Below are 14,332 nucleotides of genomic sequence, written 5' to 3'. Positions count from 1 at the left end.
ATCACGACCCACATCCACACCATCCTTGCTCCATTCAGCCACCAGAGCAAGATGCATTCGTCCAGGAAAAGAATCACGGAGCATATACCCCAAAAACTCACAGAATTTGCCTACAAGCTGGCGCACACCGGATCGCAAGATGGCGCCGACCAGGCCGCGCTGCGAGTCTCCTATACTGACCTCCCGGATGCCATCGCAGACGAACAACGGAATCCAGGTACCGCTGCTGAGCCCCACTATACCCCTGAGGGTGATCCTCTCTCTGCCAGCCCAGCCAAAGCTAAAATGCGGTTAGACACACCGCCGCACTGGACGCAGCGTCCACTAATCGAGGCCCAGGCTCCTATTCCTCTCTCCATAGACCAGGCCTTACACTCATCCATGGCTACCTTCCCCACCTCAGGTCAGCCAGTTATGGACACAACACTAAAAGAAATGCTCCTCTCTCTGCAATCATCCCTAATGACAGACCTCTCATCCATGTTCCAAAAAATCACCTCTGACATCCACTCACTGGATGACAGGGTGACTAACACTGAAAAAGGCCTAAATACCTGTACCTCCACAGTGAATGTCATCATTGATGCTTATGATGAAATAAAAGAGGAGCAGTCATGGATGTGCGCCAAGCTGGCCGATTTAGAAGACAGGTCTCTCAGGAATAATGTTAAACTGAGAGGAATCCCTGAGAGTGTACTGCCCGCAGATCTCCCGCGTTACGCAAAAGAATTGATGCACATTGTTATCCCCGAAGCATCTCCAAGAGATGTGATTATCGATAGAATACACAGAATCGCTAAACCGTCACACCTAGCAGCCTCGGTCCCCAGGGACGTGCTGATGAGGGTCCACTTCTACCACATAAAGGAAAATCTCCTCATGGGAGTAAAAGCTAAAACACCCTTGCCAGCTCCCTACACTGAAATTCAACTCTTCCCAGATCTATCCAAGTACACTCTTCAAATGAGAAGACAGATGAACCTGATCACTAAAGGTCTACAAAATCACAAAATACCATATAAATGGCGATACCCAGCCACCATACTCCTAGTGCGCAATGGTCAAAACCATACCATCGGAAACCTTGACAAAGGCCTAAAACTCCTCCACTCCTGGGGAATAATTCCAGATCTGCCAAAAGAAACCCCTCCAGACAGAGGCCCCAATGCATCCCGTAGACACCTGGAGCGCAATTCCCACTGAAGGATGATCCTTTCAATGTTACGCATGGCCTGCAATCGTCATTACAGCTCCCCTGAGCACTGACAACTTGTTACTCCTGATCTCTTCTTCCCGTGTTATTAACTTTATGCACCCCACTTAGAGGAAACAACGGTGTTCAACACCCCCTCTTAGTCACCATTTGCTATACCCATAGTGAAAGATACACAGTATCACCCACCAACAGATCATTCCACTTATATTATTTCCAGCTGCTATTTTATCTCTTGTTATTCTTTTTTTTTTTAGCTTAATGTTCTCCTATTGACTTACACTACTGTGCTCTTTAACATATCGCTCTATTCGCAGTCTTACAGTCCATCCTCCACACAGCTAAATGGGCAACCACAAGCCTGCAACTGAATCTCGCCTCCAAGCCGCTTCAGAGCCAAGTCGCATCACCCTTATTCTACTAGCCTAAACGACTTCCAAATCGCGGACCCCAGCACATCTTTACCTGGATTCCAGTTCCGGATCTCCTTTGAACCTCAATATTTCATCTAACCGTAAGTGCCATCTACACCACTTACCACCCACACCCCCACAAGATGCCGTTCAATATTCTATCGATAAACACCAATGGGTTAAACCACCCCGCCAAATGTCACTCACTTTGGAAATCTGCCGCAGAGTTCCATAGTGACATACTGTGTGTCCAGGAAACACACCTGTTACCAATCCACTCCCCCCTCTGTAAAAACCATCAATACCCCCATATTTTTTACGCATCACACTCCCTGAAAACCAGGGGAGTCATGATCGCAATTAAGGACACTGTTGACTTCCAACTATTAGATGTACTCACTGATCCTGAAGGTCGCTATATTATTCTAGTCTGCATCATCAACAAAGTGACTTACTCTATCATAAACGTCTATGCCCCAAACTTTCGTCAAATGAAATTTCTCCGCAAAGTTCTAAATGCAGCCAGACCTATCCAAAAGGGTCACATGATTCTATGTGGAGACTTCAATCAAGTCCCAGATGCAACCATGGACTCCACGTCAGCAACAAAGAGAAAGGAATCACCTCTAAAAGCATTCCTATCCTCCCACGATCTATACGATGTTTGGCGATGCCATCATGGCTCAGAACGGGACTTCACTTTTTTTTCTTCCAGACACAATTCATATTCGAGAATTGATCTTTTTCTCACTGATAAATGTATTCTACAAAAAATATCCAGCTCTGTGATTCATGCCACGACATGGTCGGACCATGCCCCTATCTCAATTACAATCCAAGACTCCAACTTACAACACAACACATTTTTATGGCGAGCAAACAACTTTATTATCCAGCATGACAAATATGCGCCAGAAATATCAGAACAAATCACTGATTTTTTGACACTAAACAAGGGCTCAGTGCCCGACCCTGTCGTGGTATGGAGCACACATAAAGCGTATATGAGGGGAATGCTAATTAAATTGAGCTCCCATCATAAACGGAAGAGGATGCAGCGCATAGATGAACTGACAGCTCAAATAACGGCCCTAGAACTAAGTCATAAAAAAAATCCTCATGACTCTCAGACGAATCAACTTCTATCCCTACGACAGGAACTCAGATCCCTACTCCTGCACTCTTATGAATTCCTTTTAAGGAAAGTTAAAGCATCTACCTATTCCACCTCAAATAAAGCTGGAAAGAAATTAGCACAACGCATCAAAGGTAGACGCACAAAATCTAAAATTAGCCAACTGATTCACCCACACACGAAAATCTCCCTAAGTAATCCCCAAGATATAGCCGATGCCTTTAGTGCATATTATGGAGATTTATACAACCTAAAAAGAGACCCCCATACCCCACAACCCACACTCCCTGACATAGATGCATTTCTTAACAAAATAAATCTACCCAGACTGAATATGGACCAACTATCCGCCCTTAACGCCCCTTTCACTGAACATGAAATTAAAAACGCCATAACTTCGCTACCCAGTGGAAAAGCCCCTGGACCAGACGGCTTGACCGGGGAATACTATAAGCAATTCTCCCCACAACTAACCCCTCACCTCACCGACCTTTTCAACAACGCTGCCTCCTCTTCCAATTTTTCTAATGAATATTTAAAAGCTTTGATTATAATGCTACCGAAACCAGGGAAGCAGCCGAATGCCCCACAAAATTTTCACCCAATTTCATTGCTAAACCTGGATCTCAAAATTTACGCTAAAACAATCGCAACAAGACTACTCACAATCATGCCCACCCTTATCCACCAAGACCAAACTGGATTCACGAAAGGCAGACAGACATCTGACGCCACTAGACGGATGATTGACCTCATCCACCATATAGAGTACACTGGAACGCCTTCTCTGCTTCTATCTCTAGATGCAGAGAAGGCGTTCGATAGAGTCTACTGGTCCTACTTGAAAGCGGTTCTGCAAAAATTTGGGTTCCAGGGCAACATCCTGAGCGCCATCATGGCACTTTATTCCAACCCCGAGGCCCAGGTATGCGTAGAAGGCATGCTCTCACGCCCCTTCCCCATTACTAACGGTACCCGACAGGGGTGCCCCCTATCCCCCCTCATATTCAATATGTTAATGGAACCACTAGCGGAACATGTCCGCTCTCACCCATATATCTCAGGTCTAAAAATTGGCAGCTCCCACCATAAAATCAGTCTATTTGCTGACGATGTGATTCTTATCCTTTCCAATCCGACTGCTTCCCTGGTTGAAGTGCAAAAACTGCTAAACTGGTTCAGCTCGATATCGTACTATAAAGTGAATACGACTAAGTCCTTTATATTAGACATTAATATTGATGCTACCACGAAAAATCTTTTACAACTACAATACCCATTCGCGTGGGCCGACACTGACATTACCTACCTAGGCATCCAATTACCACGGAAAACCAAACACATATACCAATGTAACTTCTTGCCCCTTCTCCAAAACATTCAATCGACATCACAACAAATATCAAAACACGAAATTTCATGGACAGGCAGACTTGCAGCATTCAAGATGATATGCCTCCCCCAAATTTTGTACCATTTCAGGACTCTACCCATCCCTCTACCCGTATCCTTCTTTAGATCTCTTCGTACGATCTTTAACAAGTTTTTATGGAAAGACAAAAAGCCAAGATGTGCCCATTCTACTCTGACTAAACACAAACTAGCGGGCGGCACGGGTTCCATAGATTTTGAAGATTATCACTTGGCAACCATCCTGGCCCAACTTCCCTCTTGGTTTCAAACCTACCCGTCAACACTATGGGGACAAATAGAGAAAGCTTCACTCACCCATTCTAACCTAACAACATGGATACTTAGCATACCGCTAGGCACCATAATCCCAACAGCTATGTCACCAACTATGAAAGCCACGGCTCATGCGTGGAAGAAAATGTCAACCCTCTTGCCATTTACCCCCACACAGATACATTCCCATATCCCCTTAAATACCTTGCTACACCTAATGCCTGAACTCTCATTATCAACATGGAACCTCAATGGCATCCACGTCCTACACGAGTTATTGCACGATAACCACATCAAACCATTCTCCCGACTACAATCAGAATACACTCTGCCTTCAACCGAATACTATACCTACCTCCGTATACACCACCGCCTGAAAACTATCCCCCTCCCTCTATATTGTATCCAATCTAAAACTTGGGACTACCTCACCAACCCTAACACAAAAACAAAAGGAATCTCTTACTTTTACAACATCCTCCACCAAAAATACATCTTCTCAAAACTGAAACAACATCACAGGTGGGACATTGATCTTGCATACACCTACTCAAATGATCAATGGCACCAAGCCCTCAAGTCCATATATACAGCCACTAAATGCGCGGCCCTCTGGGAACTGACCCAGAAGATATCCTTACGTTGGTATATGACCCCAGCTAGAATAACATCCTTTAACCCACAAATTCCCAACACTTGTTGGAGATGCAAATCCTCCCCAAGTGACCTATTTCATGTATTCTGGTCATGCTCTGTCCTTAAGAAATACTGGGAAAATGTTTTCCACTTACTATCACAAATAACCCGCACCAAGATCCATCCACTACCGGCACTTGCAATTTTAAACCTAAATATAGAAGAAATACACCCTACATTCAGACTAGTAATTACACACATTCTACTGGCGGCCAGACTCAATATTGCTAGACAATGGAAATCCGACAATCCCCCGACATTAACCCAAGTTGTCGACATAGTGGCCCTACACTGCAGTTATGAGATCACAACTGCAGATTACACAGGCCATGCAGCAAAAGCACACAAAAACTGCCAACCATGGACTGATTGGACTAAAACTGCACACCCCACATAATAGCACGACACCTTAGATTTCACTTTCTTGACCGAGCAATATTTGCAACTCTACTGGGAGACATTTACATTGAAATCAAATAGTTCTTAATAGATAAGTACAGTGAACATGTTTGAATATCCTCTCCACTTCAGGGGCACTAAAGATCCCACATGGGTGCCCCTCCAGCGGAATGGACTGAATATCCTCATTAATACCCTCACCAACGCATGTTTACTACTGGTTACATCTGAACACTGTTTGTGGATTTATGTTTATATCTTATATTGTTTATGTTTATATCATAAATTGTTCATTCAAACGTCGTTGCACGACGTACAATCTCAAATTGTACTTTGTATTTCCTATGCAAAATCAATAAAAAATTATAAACAAAAAAAAAAAAAAAATACTCCTCCATTAATGTCCCAGTCTTCTCCAAACCTTACAGCTCGGAGTTTACTAAAATTAAAAATACAGTCACTAAATATCCTCCAATCCTATTCAATGGCCCCATTTACAGTGAAATTCTCTCTCGTTGCATCAAATCAGTATCCCAAAGGGCACCCACATTGGGAGGCTCCCTTTCACCCAGTTTATTTTTAAATAAACAGTCGGGATCTAACTGGTTGCACTTTAAGGGGAACTTCAAATGCGGCATTAAAGGCTGCGATTATTGTCGCTACATTAAAAGAGTAAATGTGTACAGTCTTGTACTAACGGTAAAATTTTCAATATTTTATCATTTATTAATTGCAACACCCAATTTGTAGTGTACCTAATGACTTGTGAAGCCTGCCACATTCAATACGTGGGTCGCACTACACTCCGACTGAAGGATCGGTTGTATGATCATCTGTACGACATTGAGAAGAATAGGTCTACCAATGTGGCTAAACATTGGAACCTTATTCATTTCAAAGATGTCTCGAGTATTTCCATTCAGGGCATCGAAAGGATTATGACCCCTAAAAGAGGAGGAGACAGATTCAGGACACTTTGCAAGCGCGAAGTGAACTGGATAGTCTCCTTAGACACGAGGATCCTGTTAGGGTTAAATTTTGAGTGGGATGTTTCCCACTATTATGATTGATCTTATTGTCTATCAATTTAACTATTGGAACCCATCCTCTGATGCTACAGGTGAACTTTTATTTGACTCATTAGATGGAATTGGTTGTTGTGCAATCATACGTGTATAATGACCAACATCGTCCTAAAAAAACGATTTAGTCAACAAATGGGGCTTTTAATGGACATCTTGTCAGTATATATAGATACAACAACTACATGAAGATGTGCAATATATGTACATATATTTGCACATTTTATCCCATATTTCGTCCAGCATTGTTTGAAATTTGGTGTGATTACCTGCATTCCCAAGTAGAAGAGGCTAAGTTGTTTAGATCCTTGCACATTGGTCTATTACCATTACGGCCATTCATCATTACCTAGCCTTCATTTTCATTTTTTTTTATATATTTGTTTGTTACAAAATTATTTGCATGTGTAGGCTTTGGATTCAGAAATGAATAAGTGAGGGTTTCCCTCAAATAAAATTTCATATGGACACCCACCCCTCGTTCCTCGGAATGTCCTGATAGGAACACTCACGATACTAAATATGTTTACACTGTAATGATATAAATAGGTTACACTATTCAGTTATGCAAAATGAGTCTTGTGTGGATAGAAGCAAGAAGGTGTAAGCGTTCATTGGTGCACATCATACATTTTTGTGCAGATTTTATACGATTACATGTCCATATATTTATATGTTTTTTTGTATTTTGAGTTACGATATTTAGTACAATAAGTTCTAATGTAATAGTTGCCTGTACATTGAGTATAGTAATGGTCTATGAAGATAATAGGGCCATATGGATTGATGTATTGATTTTTCAACTCATGTTGTGATCAATTTGTTTAATTTAGGGACCTTTCTCTACATACAATTTCCCTTCTTTTGATCAATCTATTTACTGGCCTATTTATTTACCACATATACAGCAGGGGGAGCGAGAGTTGGGCCCTTTAACCACTTCAGCCCCGGAAGAATTTACCCCCTTCCTGATCAGAGCACTTTTTGCGATTTGGCACTGCGTCACTTTAACTGACAATTGCGACATGGCTTCCAAACAAAAGTGACGTCCTTTTTTTCCACACAAATAGAGCTTTCTTTTGGTGGTATTTGATCTCCTCTGCAGTTTTTATTTTTTGTGCACTATAAACAAAAAAATTGCGACAATTTTGAAAAAAACGCATTATTTTTTACTTTTTGCTATAATAAATATCCTCGAAAAATATTTAAAAAAACATTTTTTTTCCTCAGTTTAGGCCGATACGTATTCTTCTACATATTTTTGGTACAAAAAAAAATTGCAATAAGCGTTTATTGATTTGCGCAAAAGTTATAGCGTTTACAGAATAGGGGATAGTTTTCTGGCATTTTTATTATTAATTTTTTTTTTTACTAGTAATGGCGGCGACCAGCGATTTTTATCATGCCTGCGACATTATGGTGGACACATCGGGCATTTTTGACACATTTTTGGTACCATTGTCATTTATACAGCAATAAGTGCTATACAAATGCACTGATTCCAGTGTAAATGACACTGGCAGTGAAGGGGTTAACCACTAGGGGGCTAGGGAGGGGTTAAATATGTCCTGGGGAGTGTTACTAAATGTGGGGGGCGTGGCTACGTGTGACACATCACTGATCTCTGCTCCCGATCAGGGAGCAGAGATCAGTGACACTGTCACTAGGCAGAACGGGGAGATGCTTGTTTACATTAGCATCTCCCCGTTCTTCCTCTCCGTGTGGTGATCAAGTCCGCGGGACTTGCGACCCGACTTATGGAGCTACCAGCTGGTGCGCGCGTGCGCCGCTAGCAGCGCTAACTCAATGACATACATCGGCGTGCGCTGGTCAGGAACTGGTTAATAAGCCATGTAGCGCTAAAATATACGATAATGGGTTATTGCCTCTGTCAGGCATTTACATTCGTACTTACCCATACATTTAGCAGGCCCTTGTTTTTGTTGGTTTTGTTGGATGAGAATATATGCAAAAGATAAGTGTAGCGCTAAATAATAATGTCAAAGTGAATCAATAAAAATGTATAAATGTGTATATAAGCATCCAGAACACCTCAATCACAAAGGCAGGAATGGATACAAGAAATGGTGAAAAATAAATGAATAATGTATGACAACAAAGTGAACCCCAAAGTGCTGTGGAGTAATAACAATAAAAAAGACCAAAAGTCCACATATAAAGTGTCCAATGGTTGGGGGACTTTCTCTTCCACCTTCAACCAAAGTAGAAAATACACCTCAAAATAGGAGAAAACATTCAGATGGGAGGATGGGTACTCTTACCGGATCAGTTGGACGAACATACCGTATGGTACTCTGGACAGATTCAAACCGCGGACTCAGAGCAGAGCGGAGCCGGCGGTATCACAGTGCTGCCCCATTGATTTCAATGGGGAGCAGCGGTGGAGGAGCAGTGAGTTCACCGCTCCTTCACCGCTCCAAAGAAGCTGCTGGCAAGACTTTTTTTGACACCCTGCCAGCACACCGCTCCAGTGTGAAAGCCCTCGGGCTTTCACACTGGAGTGAATGGAGCAGCTGTTTTAGGGCGGTTTGCAGGCGCTATTTTTAACGCTATAGCGCCTGCAAAATTCTCCAGTGTGAAAGGGGTCTTAGGAGATCACTGGATTTCTGGCAGGATCATCACCAGGTATTTGTTTGTACTTGCAGCATTTTTAAAGAGACAACACCTGTTGCAGATGTGTACTAATTATGCTTTCTCTGCTTTGTCCAGACATATACTTTAGTTGAGAAGGCTAATCACATTCCCTGATATCAAGATGACCACCAGTAAAGGGAGCATTTACACCTCTGCACCTCAAAATTTTTGAAAAAATCTTATGCAGTTTGTTAGATCTTTGTTAGATCAGGTTAGATCAACCGTTGTTGGTGTTAGATCTCACACAGAAGAAGCAATATTAACAGTTATTTTCTGGGGGGCTAACCCGTCAGCCCCCCCTCATCAAAAAATTGACCAAACAGTTAGCTATTTTGGAAGCTATTTGTTAGAACCGGTAAGATCAAGTGGTTTTAACGTTAGATCTCACATAATTAAAGACTTATTAAGTGATTAATGAGGGGGGGCTGATTTTCTGGCCAAAAATCATTCAGGCTAATAGATATTCGTTAGATCCGGTAAGATCAAGTGGTTTTAACGTTAGATTTCACATCATTTCAGAGATAGTCCACATCAAAATAAAGATATTAGGTGGTACATATGGACGGGTTAGCCCCCCCACATGCAATTTTCTGGCCAAAAATCATTCAGGCTAATAGATATTCGTTAGATCCGGTAAGATCAAGTGGTTTTAACGTTAGCTCCCACATAATTTCAGAGATATTCCACATCAAAATAGAGATATTAGGTAGTACATAAGGACGGGTTAGCCCCCCCACATGCAATTTTCTGGCCAAAAATCATTCAGGCTAATAGATATTCTTTAGATCCAGTAAGATCAAGTGGTTTTAACATTAGAGATATTAGGTGGTGGTACATAAGGATGAGATTCGATCTCACATAATTAGAGACTTATTAAATGATTAATGAAGGGGGCTGACCCCCTCTTATCAAATTTTCTGGCCAAAAAATCACCCCGGCTAATTGATATTCATTGGATCCAGTAAGATCAAGTGATTTTAATGTTTGATTATCCATAATTACAGGGATATTATGGATATTTGGTAGCAATGCGCAAATATCCATACTAGTGTCTATATCGGAGACGATAATGAGCATTTTCACGTGTACCAGTGAGGAGTGCCATTGAGCATACCGAGGTATGCTGAAATGTGGGACATTAATCGACAGGTGTGTCCAAGCCCAGTGAAGCCTGAAGCACAGTGCCAGAAGCCAGAGGGAAACTTCAGAGGGCTCTGGTGAAGGAGCCAACCGGGTGCCCATCTACGGTAGCTGGCTCAAAACCAATGACACGAAGAGACAGCAGCGAAAGTCCAAACCCTTGCAGAGGGTCCCCCGTTGTTGCCTCCAAGCAACCCAGTGTCCCGTTTCCTTTGACACATGCTGCCTGGTGTCGGAGAGTCAATGCACACGAGACTCCCAGAACTTAGCGCAGCCCGATCAGAATCTCCGCAGACAGGAGCGTGGATACAAACCACCGAACAGGCTAGGGCCACCACTTCCTCTATGCTCCCTGACAAGCTGGTGGGACCTTCTCCTGTTGTTCCCATCCAAGTAAAGGGAGTCTACACCAAGGCCCTTCTAGATACTGGAGCTTAAGTGACCCTTCTCTACAGAGACTTCTATGACAGGCACCTCAAGCACCTGCCTTTGCAGAAGCTGGAAGAGCTGCAGTATATGGGGCATTGTGACTCAGAACTTCTCCTATGATGGCTATCTACCTGTCAAGCTGACCTTCGATCCCTCCATGGCTGGGAAAGCCGAGACTTTTGACACTCAGGCAGTGGTCTGTCCTCGCCCACCAGGGGCCAGTAAGAGTTCTCTCATCATAGGGACCAATACTGATCTTGTCAGAAGGCTGTTGACACCTCTTGTTCTGGAGCCGCGCACTTCGACTACAAGTGTGCACCTCATGCTGAGACAAGCCTTCCAGCACCTGGTACAAAAACAGAAGGCTCCAGCTGAAGGAGTGGGAAAGATCTGGTGCTTGGACCAGTGTGAGAGGTGTTACGAGCATCTGTCAAGCTAAATTGGAAGCAACCAGGCCCTTTCATTGTCCTTGAATCGGACGGACAGAGAGAAGACATGGGAGTGGAGATAATTCCCGAGGTGGTTTCAACCAAAGGGTTGCAAAAAAGTCACGGGAAGATCTAGGTTAGTGTCTGCAACATAACAGCTTTGCCAGTGAAGATGCCGGCTCAGAAGTTGCTGGGACAAGTGAATCTGGCCACCCCAGTCTGATTTGGTGGGGGAGCAAAGGATGGTATCTCTGTGGAGGAGTTCTATCCGAAAAATACTCCCCGTTTGCCTGAATGGATAGAAAGGGCCAAGACTCAGCTCCTGAGATGGCAGGCTGCATTCTCCAAGAGTGAATTTGATGTGGGGTGTGCAAAAAGTGCCCAATATCGGATCTATCTCTTCGAGTGCATAAGCCGTTCAGGGAAAGAGTTTGATGGATTCTTTTAGGCACTTGGAGGATCTGTGTAAACAACTGTTAGAGTTGAAGAGGGCAGGTATCATCTGAGATTCCCAGAGTCTATGCGCTTCCCCAATAGTGGTGGTATGGAAGAAGAATGGGTCACTGAGGCTGTGTATTGACTACCGGACGCTGAACTGAAGGACCATTCCCAACCAATATACCACCCCAATGATAGACGATGCCTTGCAGAGCCTGTCAGGAGCGAAGTGGTTCAGTATGCTGGATTTGAAGAGTGGGTATTACCAAATCCCCACGCACCCTGAGGATCGGGAGAAGACCATTTTCATTACCCCGGAGGGGATCTTTGGATTTGACCGTATGCATCAAGGCCTGTCTGGTGCCCCAGCCACCAAAGGCTAATGGAGAAGACCGTGGGTGACATGAAACTGATCGAGGTGTTGGTGTACTTCGACAACATCATCATTTTTGGCAAGACCCTGGAAGAGCACGAAGAGTGTCTGCAGAAGGTCCTGAAGAGACTCCATGATGAGGGGGTTGAAGCTGTCTCTGGAAAAGTGTCAGTTTTATCAACCCTCAGTCAACTACCTTGGCCACATTGTGTCTGCTGACGAAATGGCCACCGAACTCCAGAAGGTGGAAGCTGTCACCTCCTAGCCGAGGCCTACCAATGTGACTGAGCTTAGGTCATTTCTGGGATTCTGCTCTTATTACAGGAGATTTGTCAAGGGATTCGCTAAGACGCTGACCCTAATCTGGCAAAGCCTGTCAGACCAGCTGGAGGGCCCAGAAAACCCAGAGTCCATTCAGGAACAATGGACTCCGAAGTGTGAAGAGGTTTTGGGCAGCTGACTGAAGCCTAACAACCGATCCAGTCGTGGCCTATGCAGATCCAACCAAGCCATACGAGCTACACTTTGATGCCAGTCGAGATGGGTTGGGTGGGGTGCTATATCAAGAGCATGACGGCTATCTACGGCCTGTTGCCTACATGAGTCGGAACTTGGCCCCCGCCGAGAACTAACCCATGCACAAACTTAAGTTCCTGGCCTTGAAGTGGGCGGTGGTGGATAAGCTGATGGATTACCTGTATGGAGCGGAGTTTGTGATGTCATTGATTTTGAGCCAGCTACCGTAGATGGGCACCCGGTTGGCTCCTTCACCAGAGCCCTCCGAAGTTCCCCTCTGGCTTCTGGCACTGTGCTTCAGGCTTCACTGGGCTTGAACACACCTGTCGATTTAATGCCCCACATAATTTCAGCATACCTCGTTATGCTCAATGGCACTCCTCACTGGTACACGTGAAAATGTTCATTATCGGCTCTGATATAGACACTATTATGGCTATCCATGCATAGCTACCAAATATCCATAATATCCTTGTAATTATGGATAATCAGGGGGGCTAACCCGTCCTTATGTACCACCTAATATCTCTATTTTGATGTGAAGTATCTCTGAAATTATGTGAGATCTAATGTAAAACCACTTGATCTTACCAGATCTAATGAATATCTATTAGCCTGAATGATTTTTGGCCAGAAAATTTGATAAGGGGGGGCTAACCCATCCTTATGTACCACCTAATATCTCTATTTTGATGTGGAATATCTCCGAAATGATGTGAGATCTAACATTAAAACCACTCGATCTTACCAGGTCTAATGAATATCTATTAGCCTGAATGATTTTGGCCAGAAAACGGTTTAGCCCCCCCAGCAAATAACTGTTAACATTGCTTCTTCTGTGTGAGACCTAACACAAACAACGGTTGATCTAACCTGAACTAACAAAGATCTAACAAACTGCGTAAGATTTTTTCAAAAATTTTGACATGCGGGGGCTAACCCGGCAGAGGTAGCATTTACACATGTATGAAATTCAGTAATCAAAATATGTGACAACAAGCAAGTAAAAACATGAAAATCATGTCAAATAATACATTCAGTTAGTGTTACCATAATAACCCATATGCATTCTCATGGATTCTCATTAATATATGAGTTTTCACATGCATTTTCTTTTAATAGCATACTTTGTCATAATATAACTTATTTCATAAGAACATCCTGTACAGTGGATATACGGCACAGTACATTCCAACATTAGGCTAATATATGTGGAGTCATTTTAGATATAAATCAATGAATGCAGCTCCTTTCATTTTGCTGTGCTTCATTTGCTCTAGAATGTTATTCTGAATGTGAATATATAGATCAATAAAACGAGTTCAAATTACTTGAGCCACATGCTATAATTGCATGTATCAGTTTCTGCTTATTTTTCATTTCTGCACCTCTCAACATATACAGTACAAGCACATCATTTGAATGTGAATGATTCGGTGACAACATTTTCATCAAAGACACAAGGCTTAAATATGTTTAAAGTTTATGCAGACAGCACTAGGAACAACTGGGGATGAAACATTAAATCAATAACTTGCTGACACTATTTCTTTGGCATACAGGAAAATGATGCTGTGATAGAAAAGAAATACATTAGCCATCACTGCACTAATAAAGTGGGATATTTATAAGGAGGAAGAAGGCTGTTGACTGTTCTCAGGATGTCGGTACAAACTGAAAGCCAGCTTAAAGGCCTTTTATTTATAAAGATGATCTGTCCCAATGTATT

The sequence above is a fragment of the Aquarana catesbeiana genome, linkage group LG02 (genome assembly GCF_042186555.1).
Source record: "Aquarana catesbeiana isolate 2022-GZ linkage group LG02, ASM4218655v1, whole genome shotgun sequence".
NCBI lineage: Eukaryota > Metazoa > Chordata > Amphibia > Anura > Ranidae > Aquarana > Aquarana catesbeiana.
This window is presented reverse-complemented; position numbering follows the sequence as displayed.